The 12,115-nt window shown below is 40.2% G+C and overlaps 1 pseudogene; it reads right to left on the bottom strand.

The window, feature by feature from the left end:
- The window catches only part of LOC122754951, a 40,539-nt pseudogene extending 33,958 nt beyond the window's left edge, over positions 1-6,581 (bottom strand).
- Positions 6,582-12,115: the final 5,534 nt, after the last annotated feature.

Raw genomic sequence — 12,115 nt, 5'->3', positions numbered from 1 at the left:
GAAGCCTCATTTTAGTTGCACTATCCCAAGCTTCAGGAGGTCCCAGGTGGTATGATTTAAGGAGGAGCAGGCTCTTCACTCACCTGGCCTGTTCCCTGGTTCATAGATGACTCCAGACCAACTTGCTAATCAACCAGTTTTGTGTGCTGCAGTTGTCAACACCGATGAGCCTGTGCCTCTCCCCAACCTGGGCCACTGTTACTCAAGCTTACCTTCTGGTTCCCAGCAGGGCTGAAAAACACCAGTAGAGATCTCTGTAATGTCCCCCCTGCCAAGGGCTCAGCCCTCTCACCAGACTGTGAGCTTAATTCCAAACAACACTGGTGCTTCAGCTGATTCAGAGCCTCTGGGGGGTTTCTCTCTCTGGTGAGACCTTTCTGGGCCTGGATTTGTGTCAGGGTGACTGTGGCATTGGGTTTCACTCCTGTCTCAGAACAGCAGCTACCTCCTTCTGACTTTCCAAGCCATTCTTGGTTGGAAAATGATTTCAGCACGTTCTTTTGTGGATTTTGCTGCTGTATAAGTCTTTCCAGGTTTTTCTGAGAACATCCTGCTTTTCATTTCTTATAGTACAATATTATTTTATGATAGTCTTATACAACAACTTGTTTAGCCATTCCTCAATTAATGGACATTCCCTGAATTTCCAATTCTTTGCTACCACTAAAAGAATTGATATAAATATTTTTATACATATGGGTCCTTTTCCTTTTTTGTTTACCTGTTTGGGATATAGATGGAGGGGGACATCTCCAGTCATGCTGAGCTATATCGTGCCACTGGACACAAATGGCCCTTCAGGAGAGAGAGGTTGGTGACTTTTCACAGCCCTTCTTCACTTAAATCCAATTCAGGTCAAGTCATGACATCACCCTGATGTTCTAGTCCTTTTTGAGAATGAAGCACAAACAACAACAAAACCTAGGAGTGATATTACTTGGTTAAAGTATACACATGGCTGTAGAGCCCTTTGGGCCTAGTCCCAAATTGTTTTGCAGAAGGTTTGAATCAGTATGCAATTTCATCAGTGCATTAGTGTCTCAATTTTCCAATGTCCCTTCCAACATTTGTAATTTTCCTTTTCTGTCATATTCACCAATATGATAGGTGTGGGGTGGTAGTTCAGAGTTGTTTTAATTTTTCTAATCATTAGTTTCTCTAAATAATAGTAATTTAGAGCATTTTTCATTTGATTATTAATAATGTTGATTGCTCCATCTGAAAACTTCCTGTTCATATCTTTTGACCACATATAACTCATATGATGACATCTTTAAGGTAAAATTGAGGGGTGAATAGATTGTACTGAGGGAGGGGGAAGGGCAGAGATAGCATGGGGTAAAAACCCACATGAAAGAAACAGGAAAGGGCTTATGGAGTGGGGGGGAAAATGGGGGAGGAGCAGGGCAGTAAATGAACTTTACACTCATCAGAATAGGCTCAAAGACCTTAATCTCATCAGAGTTGGCTCAAGGAGGGACTAACAGACACACACACACCCAATTGGGTGGAGTAATCTATTTAATTTGGGCAGTAAATGAGCCTAACACACCTCAGAATTGACTCAAAGACCTCAATCTCATCAGAATTTGCTCAAGGAGGAGTAATATACACACTCAATTGGGTGGAGTAATCTAACTAACCCTGCAGGAAAATACATAGGGAAGGGGATAAAGAGAGATGGGCAAAGGAAGGGAGGGCAGATTGGGGGAGGGTACAGACAGAAGAAAATCCATTTTGAAGAAGGATAGGGTGAAAGAAGATAGATAATAGAGTAAATATCACGGGGAAGGGAATAGGATGGAGGGAAACAGTTAAAAATAGTAAGCATGAAAAAGAGAAGAGGGGGGAAAATTGTACAAAATATATTTATATCCACCCTTTTGTGGTGGCTAAGAATTGGGAATCAAGGGAATGTCCATCAATTGAGGCATGAGTGAAGAAGCTTTGATATATGATTGTGGTGGAATGGTATTGTGCTATAGGAAATGACAAACAGGATGATCCTAGAAAAACCTGGAAAGACTCATGAACTGATGTATAGTGAAGTAAACAGAACTGAGAGGACATTGTGCATAGTGACAGCAGTATTGTTTGATGAGCAATTGTGAATGACTTAACTACTCTCAGTAATACAATGATCCAAGACAATCCCAAAGGACTAATGATGAAGCATACTATCCACTCCCATAGAAAGAACTGATAAAAAAAAAAGCAATTGTGGATTGTCCATATATAACCTATATCAGATTGGTTACTGTCTTATGGAGTGGGGAGGAGAGGGAGGGAGGGAGAAAATTTTGGAACTCTAAATCTTATGAAAATAAATTTTGAAAAGTACCCTTATATATTACTGGAAAAATAAATGTTTGTTGCATTGAAAAAATTTTTAAAAAGAAAGACTTACACAAACTGATGCCCAATAAAATGATCAGAATCAAGAGAATATTATATACCGTAACAGCAACATTATACAATGATCAACTGAATACCTTAGCTATTCTCAGCAGTACAGTGATCCAAGACAATTCAGAAGACTTAAGATAAAAATGCTATCCATCTCCAGAGAAAGAATTAATGAAATATCAATAAGATCAAAGCATACCTTTCTTTTTTCTGTATTTTTCTTTAGGTTTTTTTTTTTTGGTCTTTCTTTTCTTTCACAACATGATTAACATGGAAATATGTTTTGCCTGACTGCAAAACTGTTTGCCTCCTCAACAGGTGACAGGTAGGGGGAGAGGGAGGAAGAGAATTTGGAAGTCAAAATTTTGTAAATGAATCTTAAAAACTGTTTTTTTTAAAAACGGCTTTTTCATGTCTTTAGGGGGAAGTAAAATATTATGTTAAAAAATAACTGCTTCTTAACAATCTGGGCAGACCTGTCATTCACAAAAGGAACCTGTAAGGTAATATTTAACGTGGCAACTGTTTTTCTCAGAGCAGACTTACATGCCAGACAAAGAATCCATCAGGAGGTTTTCCCTTATGAGTACAAGGAGTGATCTATGTATTTCCTCCAAGATTCACCAAGGTTTGACAGATTCTTTAGATATCTGTATAGAGTATATGGGCAACAAGAGGCGGCAAAGTGGATAGAATGCCATACCTAGAGTCAAGAAGACCCATCTTTCTGAGTACAAATCTGGCCTCAGACATTTACTAGCTGTGATACCTAGGCAGTCATTTAACCATGTTTGCCTCAGTTTCCTTATCTGTAAAAGGAGCTGTAGAAGGAAATGGAAAACTCTAAATGAGGTCATGAAGAATAGGAAGCAACTGAAAATATCGAAAATATGGACTATATGTTTCTGCTCCGTGAACTGTGCCTCCATGTCTCTCAACCTGACTTTCCAACACTGGATAACATGTGTTCTTCTAGGGGAGTAGCTCTAGTGCAAAACACCATGCCTTTGTTTTTGTTGTTACTGCTGCTGCTATTGTTGTTGTTGGTCCTTTGTTTTCAGAGGACCACAGTGATTGGGACAAAAAGAGAGAGAATTCCCTTTCTCTCCAAACCCTCAGGGGTCTCCTCCACAGGTTCCTCTTGGCCTGTACTGCCCACTCTATCCAATTCCTGAAAGGTATTCAGGGTATAATTACTTAAAACTCTTCTAGGATATGGTCCATTTTTCCTCCTGTTCAATGATACAGGTCCCTTTTAACTCAGAGGAGTGTTCAGATTTTGCAAAGGGATAGCCACATATTAACCCTTGCTATCACCTTAAAACTCTTACCTCTGTCATCTCTTTCCTTTCTGTGACTAAATCAACCTTTTTTGGAGGTGGGGTACAAATACTCCCCTGCACCTATGATTTCTAATCTAGAGTCATGTGAGTTTGCATGCTTGCCTCATCTTCAAACATAATTGAGGTAAGCACAGAATTCCTAAATCTATAGCCCTAGAAGTTCTATAAGTACTTTAAGAGAAAAACCTTCGTAGAAAGCCCAACAAACTAGCTCCCTCACACATTGAGCATGACAGTCAGCCAAGCTTACTAGTCAGTCACTTCACAAATAATACAATTCTTCAGAGATAATTTTTATGACATCTACAAATTCTGTCCAAAGTTCCTTTTTCCAGATTTTGTCCTTTAATTTTTAAAAATTTACTTTTGCTTGCTTTTTAAAAATTTTAATAGAATTTTATTTTTTCCAGTTACATGTAAAGCTAGTTTTCAACATTCATTTTATATGACTTTAAGTTCCACATTTTTCTCCTTCTCTCCCTTCCCTCCCCATTTCCCAAGATGACAGGAAATCTGATGTAGGTTATACATGTCTAATTAGACATATTTCCACAAAGTGGAAAACCTCAAGAAAGAAAAAGAATAACACAAAAAAATAAAACTAATATGCATTCAGATGACATAGTTCTTTTTCTGGACATGGAGAGCATTTTCCATCACCAGGTCCTGGGAATTGTTTTAGATCATTATATTGCTGAGAAGAGTCAAGTCTATCACAGCAAATCATCACACAATGTTGCTGTTACTGTATACAATGTTCTTCTCCTGGTTCTGGTCACTTCACTCAGCATCAGTCCACTTGAGTCTTTCCAGGTTTTTCAAAAATGTGCCTTCACATCATTTCTTATAGCACTATAGTATTCCATTACATTCATATACCACGACTTATTCATCAATGCCCCAATTTCCTGGACATCTCCTCAATTGGAAATTTGCCAGCACAAAGAGAGCTGCTATAAATATTTTTGTACACGTGGGTCCTTTTCCCCTTTTTATGATCTTTTTGGGACACAAACCTAGTAGTGATATTATTGAATCAAAGGGTATGCACAGCCTGATAGCCCTTTGGGCATAGTTCCAAATTACTCTCCAGAATGTTTGGATCAGTTCACAACTCCACCAACAATGCATTAGTGTTCCCATTTTTCCACATCTTCATCAACTTTTATTATTTTCCTTTTTTGCCATATTAGCCAATTTGATATATGTGAGGTGGTACCTCAGAGTTTTTTTAATTTGTACTTCTCTAATGAATGGTGATTTAGAACATTTTTTCATATGACAAGAAAGAGCTTTGATTTCTTCATCTGAAAACTGGCTGTTCATGTCCTTTGGCCATTTCTCAATTGGAGAATGACTTGTATTCTTATACATTTGATTCAGTTCTCTATATATTTTAGAAATGAGGCATTTATAAGAAAACTAGCTGTAAAAATTGAAAACCCTCTAAAAACTTTTATGAATTGATAGAGAATGAAGTGAGCAGAATCAGGAAAACAATTCCTACTCAAATCTCAGTGGGTTTGGGTAATGTTCAAGAGCATTTGAGAGGATCTATCTCACTGGCAAATTCATTCAAGTGCCATTCATCTTCCTATAGGCTTGCAGAAAGCAGAACAGTGAATTGGGTGAAGTACATTGGGGGTTAACTGGGGAAATCACATATACTGATTGTACCCATTGTCACAAACAGATGAGGAAACCAAAGCCTAGAGAAATCAAATACCTCCCCCAAGGGAACAGAAGGACCACAACAGTTTTACATTTTTTATTTTGGCTGGGCAATGAGGGTTAAGTTAGTTGCCCAGGGTCACAAAGCTAGTAAGTGCAAAGTGTCTGAGGCCGGATTTGAACTCAGGTCCTCCTGAATCCAGGGCCGCTGCTTTATCCACTGTGCCACCTAGCTGCCCCCACAACAGTTTTTAATAGACTCAAAGACTCCAGGACTCCAAATCCACTTTTTTTGAGATCCTTGTTCTCTTCCTACTTTTTTTTTTGCAGGGCAATAAGGGTTAAGTGACTTGCCCAGGGTCACACAGCTAATATCAACTGTCTGAACCTGGATTTGAACTCAGGTCCTCCTAAATCCAGGGCTTTATCCACTGTGCCACCTAGCTTTCCCCATCTTCCTATCTTAATAGTTTCTTCACATTCCCTATATCAAACTTCTCATCTCCTGTTTCCATTAATCTTCCTTTTATGGCCCAGCAACCTCTTTGTCTCTCTCTTCTTTACTCCTTAAATATGATTAATGGACCTGATTCTAGATGATCTCTAAATATTCTTTCTCCTCAAAGTCCTGGACTCTTATTCTCTTATGATTAAAAGCAGTTGGTTTGGGGGCAGCTAGGTGGCTCAGTGGACAAGTCACTTAACCCTCATTGCCCTAAAAAAAAAAGAAAAGAAGTTGGTTGGTTGCCTGTTCTCCTTCATTCTCCCATAGGACCAAAATGACATCACCATGTTAGAATCAAGTTACAGTGTGTCTGACTGGCTGATAAGAACAATGTGAGCTCCAAATGCTCTACCACAGGTCAGGCGCAAATAATCCACATGAACATTTGGGGTGAATTCTCTAAATTTGTACCTCTCGTGTTTCTTTTGACCTATTTCAATTCTACTTTGCTCATACAGCACAACACTTTCTCTGTTGAGGGCATGCCATGCTGGGTGGTCCTGTGCCAATGTCTCCTATGCCATGCAATAAATTCCAAAGTTCCTAAGAAAGACTTTGAGAGTGTCCTTATATTGCTTTTTCTGACCATGATGTGAGCACTTACCTCCTATGAATTCTCCATAAAATAGTCTTTTAGGTAAGTGCACATTTGGCATTGTGGGCAGCTAAAATTAATCTTGGGCACCCCAAATGGAGCCGCCCTTTCCCCTTCATTTCAGCTGCAGCAGCCTCGGAGGTGGGCTAAGCAGTGTGGATGAAAACCCTGAACCCTGGGTGTGGCACAACATGGCTGTGCGGAGGCCCCGGGTGTGCAGCAGGGGGCATGGCCCCCTTGAGCCCTGGGCGTGGTACGCACAGCTCCCTCAAGTCCCCTAGTGCTGCCAACCAATTAGCTTGGTGGTTTTGGGCAGCTGGGGCTGAGGGTCTGGTGAGAAAGAAGGGTTTTATATTCAGGAACAGGGCTAATGAGACAGGGGGACACTACAGAGACACAAAAAGAGGTCAGACAGTAGTGAAAACGGTTGTTCCATAGAAGAAGAAACACTGGGGAGCTGAGAAGGAAGTGAAGCCTGGATGCAGCAGTAGACTGGCCAGACACAGGAGAGAGATGCAGGGAGAAAGTTAAAACACAGTCAGGTCATATATTTCTTTTCTTTGTATTTAACTCTAAGTTTATTCACCTCAATAAACCCGGGTATTTGTGTAAATTTTTTAAAAAAGGCTTTTGCTTATCAGTCTGAGGGGCAGTGGGGGAAGGGACAGGCCCTTACAGGTTGGGTCCTCATATGGGGCTTAACGAACCTGGGGGATGTTTTTTTTTTGTTTGTTTTTTGTTTTTTTGCAAGGCTTAAGGGTTAAGTGACTTGCCCAGGGTCACACAACTAGTAAGTGCCAAGGGTCTGAGGCCGGGTTTGAACTCAGGTACAAATGAATCCAGGGCTGGTGCTTTATCCACTGTGCCACCTAGCTGTCCCGTGGGGGATTTTTTAAAACCCCAGGCAGAGAGGTAGCTAATAGTTCACAGACTGGCTCAGACAGCTAATAGCAGTCAGATAGCAAGCCAGCCAGGAGTTCACAGGTTAAGACCCAGTTAATAAAATTTTAACATTAAATGGTGACTGTGGCAGGACTTGCAGGACAATTATAATTTTTCAGACAGCTATAATTTTTCAAATAGCTTATAGCTATAATTTTTCAATCAGGAGAAATTAATTTATTTTTTACAGAAATTTTGAACAATGTGGCCAGCCTGTTGGAATTGGGCTCTCTGCAATAGATTTTGAGTGTTTGTCAATTTAGTTTGAGAGAGGACCTTAGTGTCTGGTTATCTTATGCTGCCAGGTGATCTTCAGAATCTTCTTAAGACAATTCACATGGAAGCAATTCAGTTTCCTAGCATGCGGCTGGTATACTCTCCAGATTTCACAGGCATACAAAATTGAGGTCAGCAACAGCACCTACTTCTGGAATTAATTCCACAATGAGTAAGTGGGTTGAATAATTAGCCAGAAGAAGGATGCAGGGTTTTTTTTGCTAGGAGTGGGGCAAGACTTTGCTGTTTTGCCCATACCGGGATCCAGGTTGCAGTCTTTGGTGGTGGTCCCAAGCAGAGGAGGAGCACTAGCACACAGTGGAGCTGGATTCTGTTCATAGTTTCAAGGCAGAAAAGCAGGCATCTGGTTGCTTGTAGGCCAGAGCACAGGCCAGGAGAGAAATGAGCATATCTCTCCTTCCATCATAAAACCTTTGACAAACTGAAAACTTACAAATCCCTAGAAGTATCTCTGAAAACAGCTGCACAAGCCCCTGAAGCTTGGGATAGTGCACCTTCTACCCTGGAAGCAGTGCCCTATTTTAACAAAGATCTAAAAGTCATAAGAACTTGGCAGGGAAAATGAGCAAAGGGAAAATAATTTTGTTTATGTATATTTGTTTACTTGCTACTTCCTGCACTGGATTGTGACCTCCTTGAGGGAAGGGACTGTGTTTTTCTTCTTTTTGTTTCCCCAGCACTTTGTATAGTGCCAGGCACATACTAAGTGCTTAATAAATTTTTACTGATTGACTGACTGACTCTTGCATTCTAGAAAATCCTTGCAGTTCCAGTTAAATAAATGGCAAGATTCAGTTAAATAAATGACAAGATAAAAGAAATGAGATGTTAGGGATAGGGGAAGAAAAAAAAAGAGAGATAAAGGCAAGAAATGTGGTAGCCTGGATCATCATGCATCAACTCACATACTCTTTCAGTTTATTCACTCACCCTTAGCTTCAGAGGCTTGACCTGTGCTGAGAAAGGGAATGGAGAGACAAAAACCAGGCAAGTTTAAGAATTCCTAAATCCTGGCCTATTTCTCTCCCTACCTCTCTCTAGAAAAGAATCATTTTCCTCCCTACAGCAATACCAGGAAAGGCAAAGCCCCTAGCCTCTGGGATCTTTCATAGGTCCAGGAAAGGGAATGGAACAAGATGGAGACTTTCAGAACCACCTGTTGGCCCCCAGAAGACCAGGGCAGTTTAACTAGACCTCTTCCTATTGTTGGATTGACATCAGGGTCAGGGTCAAGGTAAAGAAGAAGTCTAACATGAAATCTAAAATAGAGGAAAGGGATTGGTAGAAGAATTTTTTTCCAAACATTTGAAAAAAAATCTAACCTAGTAATGGGATTTTAATCTGTCCACTGGGTTCCATCTCCACTTGAAGTATCCCAGACCCTTGATATGCCTCCAAACCATTCTTCAAAAAAAAATATTAAAAAGGGAAACAATTCTGTATTTTAATAGTGTAAGGGCTAAAATTCTAGCTAAACTATCTAAAATCTAATGAGTGATTGCCAATAAATTATGAGCTTTAGCAAGAGTATTTAAATGTTTAAGCATTTATTAAAGAGCATTAGGATAAGAGAGAATGGTAAAAATCTAACTATTTCTAAGAGACCCCCATCGTCTGACCCACCATGGCGAAGTCAGGAACCAAAAAGAGAAAGAACCCCTCCATCAGCGTCGGCTTCCCACTTCATGTCCTCCTTCCAGAAATGGGAGGCTCCTCAAGTTGATTGGCTGGTAGCCTTGATAGACAGTGAGCCTCAGGGGCCTTTACTTCATGGCGTTGCTTTGATACAGTAAGGCTCCAGCAGGTGGCATCATTCCAATCGTTACAATAGTGAGGATCTCATTTTAGAATTGGTCTATAAAAAGGCAATATCTATGATCATCACAGTCCCAGTCAAAGTGCTAATAAGAGCCATCCTGCTTATAATACTCATGGAGGGACCTGCAGAGGGACAGAGCAACTGACTACCTGGGTGTTCCCGGGCAAGGGTCTGCTGCAGTTTGATGCACGGTGGCCCAGATTCTAGGCAGGATCCTTAGAAAGACTGGGTGTATTTCAACTCTTGACTCCCTTTGCTACTCATAGGCCACATGTCCCAAGCAGGAGAATAGGCCCCAGGATGCAGCTCTGTTTCCTGGGATGAGGGTAGGGGACCAAAAAAGGAGAAGGTAGGCCATCCATTGATTCAATGAGCCATGACCCTTTCCTTACTTCCCTTCCTTTCTCACTCATTCATGGTCACTTATTCTCAATTTGAAGGGCCTGGCCTGTGTTGGGAAAGAAGAGGAGGAAAAAAAGAAATCAATAAATGAAGATAGTTCTAAGTTTGTGGCTACCTGTAACTAGAATTTCTTTCCTACCTTGAGACAGGCCTGGAAAGCAGAGAAGCAAAGCATAGCCCCCAGCCTCTGGGAGATCTCCCTGGAGTAAGCTAAATGAATGAAAGCTGGTGAAGATTCTCTACCCTGGAGGTCAGTGATTCCATTGATTTTCGAAGGGCTAACTATCCTTTTCTCCTTGAGGTGCCTATGTTACTTATTGTCCTTCATTCATAAGTCTCAAAAATAACCTTGTGGAACAACCTTCCTCACCATGTTACCTTTTTCCTTCTCGCTTAGATTTTCTTTTTCCCCTGCAAATTAAATGGACTCAAACAAGGTTTTGGTTTTGTTTTGTTTTTTACCTTCGGAGTAAAAAATTGTCTCTCTTTACCAAGGGACTTTGTCTCTTTCTTCAATGGCCTTCTCTCTGTATTCAAGGATTCCCTTTCTTTAGCCAATGATTCTCTGTCTGTATTCAAGGATTCCCTCTCTTTAGGCACAGATTCCCTTTCATAAGGCAAGGATTCTCTCTGTTTAGGCAAGACTCTCTAATCACTTGGTTTTGCTCCCAGGTTAATTTCTCTCTTTGACAACATGCCCCTTGGCATACATGCTAATTTCCAGTGTCTTCTCTCTCTGTTTTCTGAAAATCAATTTATTCATGATGAAGCATATGAAAAGTACCACACATAGCTGAAGTCCAGCTGCTGATATTCTCGTCCTTATAACTAGAAAATAAAAATAAGAATATATTCAGAAGCTCAGGGGCACCTACAAAATGTCTATTTCAGAGTATTTTTCTCTTAAATACCATACTCTGACCCAACTTAACTGTAACCCCAGAAACATACCTTAGCTTATAGTCTCCTTTAATCTAAAGTAGAGACCTCTGCTGGATGTCCCAGGGAGACACTGTGTCTTCTCAATCCTTTACACCTTCTTTAGACCTTGGGAAAGATTCATAATCACCTTTTCTGCCAAAGGGCTTGTTTGTTTGTTTTTTTGGTTTGGGGGGGCATTACCTAAAAGTCTTTACATATATTCCTCTTTGCATCTGCTCTTTATTCACAAGAAAATGTGAAATACCTCATTGGAAAAACGACTGACTTGGAAAATATATTCAGGAGAGATAATCTGAGAATTACTGGACTACCTGCAAGCCATGATCAGGAAAAGAGTCTAGACACCATATTCCAGGAAATTATCAAGGAGAACTGCTCTGAAATTGTAGAATCAAAGGATAAAATCATCAATGAAAGAATCCACCGATCACCTCCCGAAAGAGATCCCAAAAGGAAAACTTCAAAGAATATAGTAGCCAAACTCCAGAATTATCAGGTGAAGGAGAAAATACTCCAAGCAGCCAGAAAGAAATCATTTAAATATCATGGAGCCTCAGTCAGGATTACATATGACCTGTCACCTTCAACATTAAAGGATTGCAGTGCTTGGAATATGATATTCGGGAAGGCAAAGGAGCTTGGATTACAAGCCATAATCAACTACCCAGCAAAACTGATCCTTCTCTTTCAGAGGAAAAGATGGACATTCAATGAAATAGGGGACTTCCGAGGCTTAGTGAGAAAAAGACCAGAACTGAACAGAAAATTTGATCTCCAAATACAAGAATCTAGAGAAATATAAAGAGGCAAACAAGGTTGGGGGAAAAGATTGTTCAATTATGTTAAACTGCTTGCATCCCTATGAGTGAGGATAATACTTTTAACTCTTTGTATCTGTATCTCTGTTAAGGCATTGTTATTAAATCAACTTTGATGTGATGATATAAAAAAACTTAAGGGACAGAATAAAAGAAGACCTAGGGGAGGAGGGGAAGGGGGAGGTGGAACGAGGCTAATTACATCATATGAAGCGGCACAGAAAGAATCCATTAGAATAGAGTGAAAGAAGGAAGGGGTGAGCATTATTGCAACCTTACTCTCATCAAATTTGTTTCAGGTAAGGAAGAAAATACACTCCCATTTGTATAAAGGAACTTATATTACTCTTTAAGGAAACAAAAGGGGAAGGGAAA

Source organism: Dromiciops gliroides, chromosome 4 (genome assembly GCF_019393635.1).
Source record: "Dromiciops gliroides isolate mDroGli1 chromosome 4, mDroGli1.pri, whole genome shotgun sequence".
Lineage (NCBI taxonomy): Eukaryota > Metazoa > Chordata > Mammalia > Microbiotheria > Microbiotheriidae > Dromiciops > Dromiciops gliroides.
The sequence above is the reverse complement of the archived record's forward strand: the minus strand, read 5'-3'. Positions and strand labels throughout refer to the sequence as shown.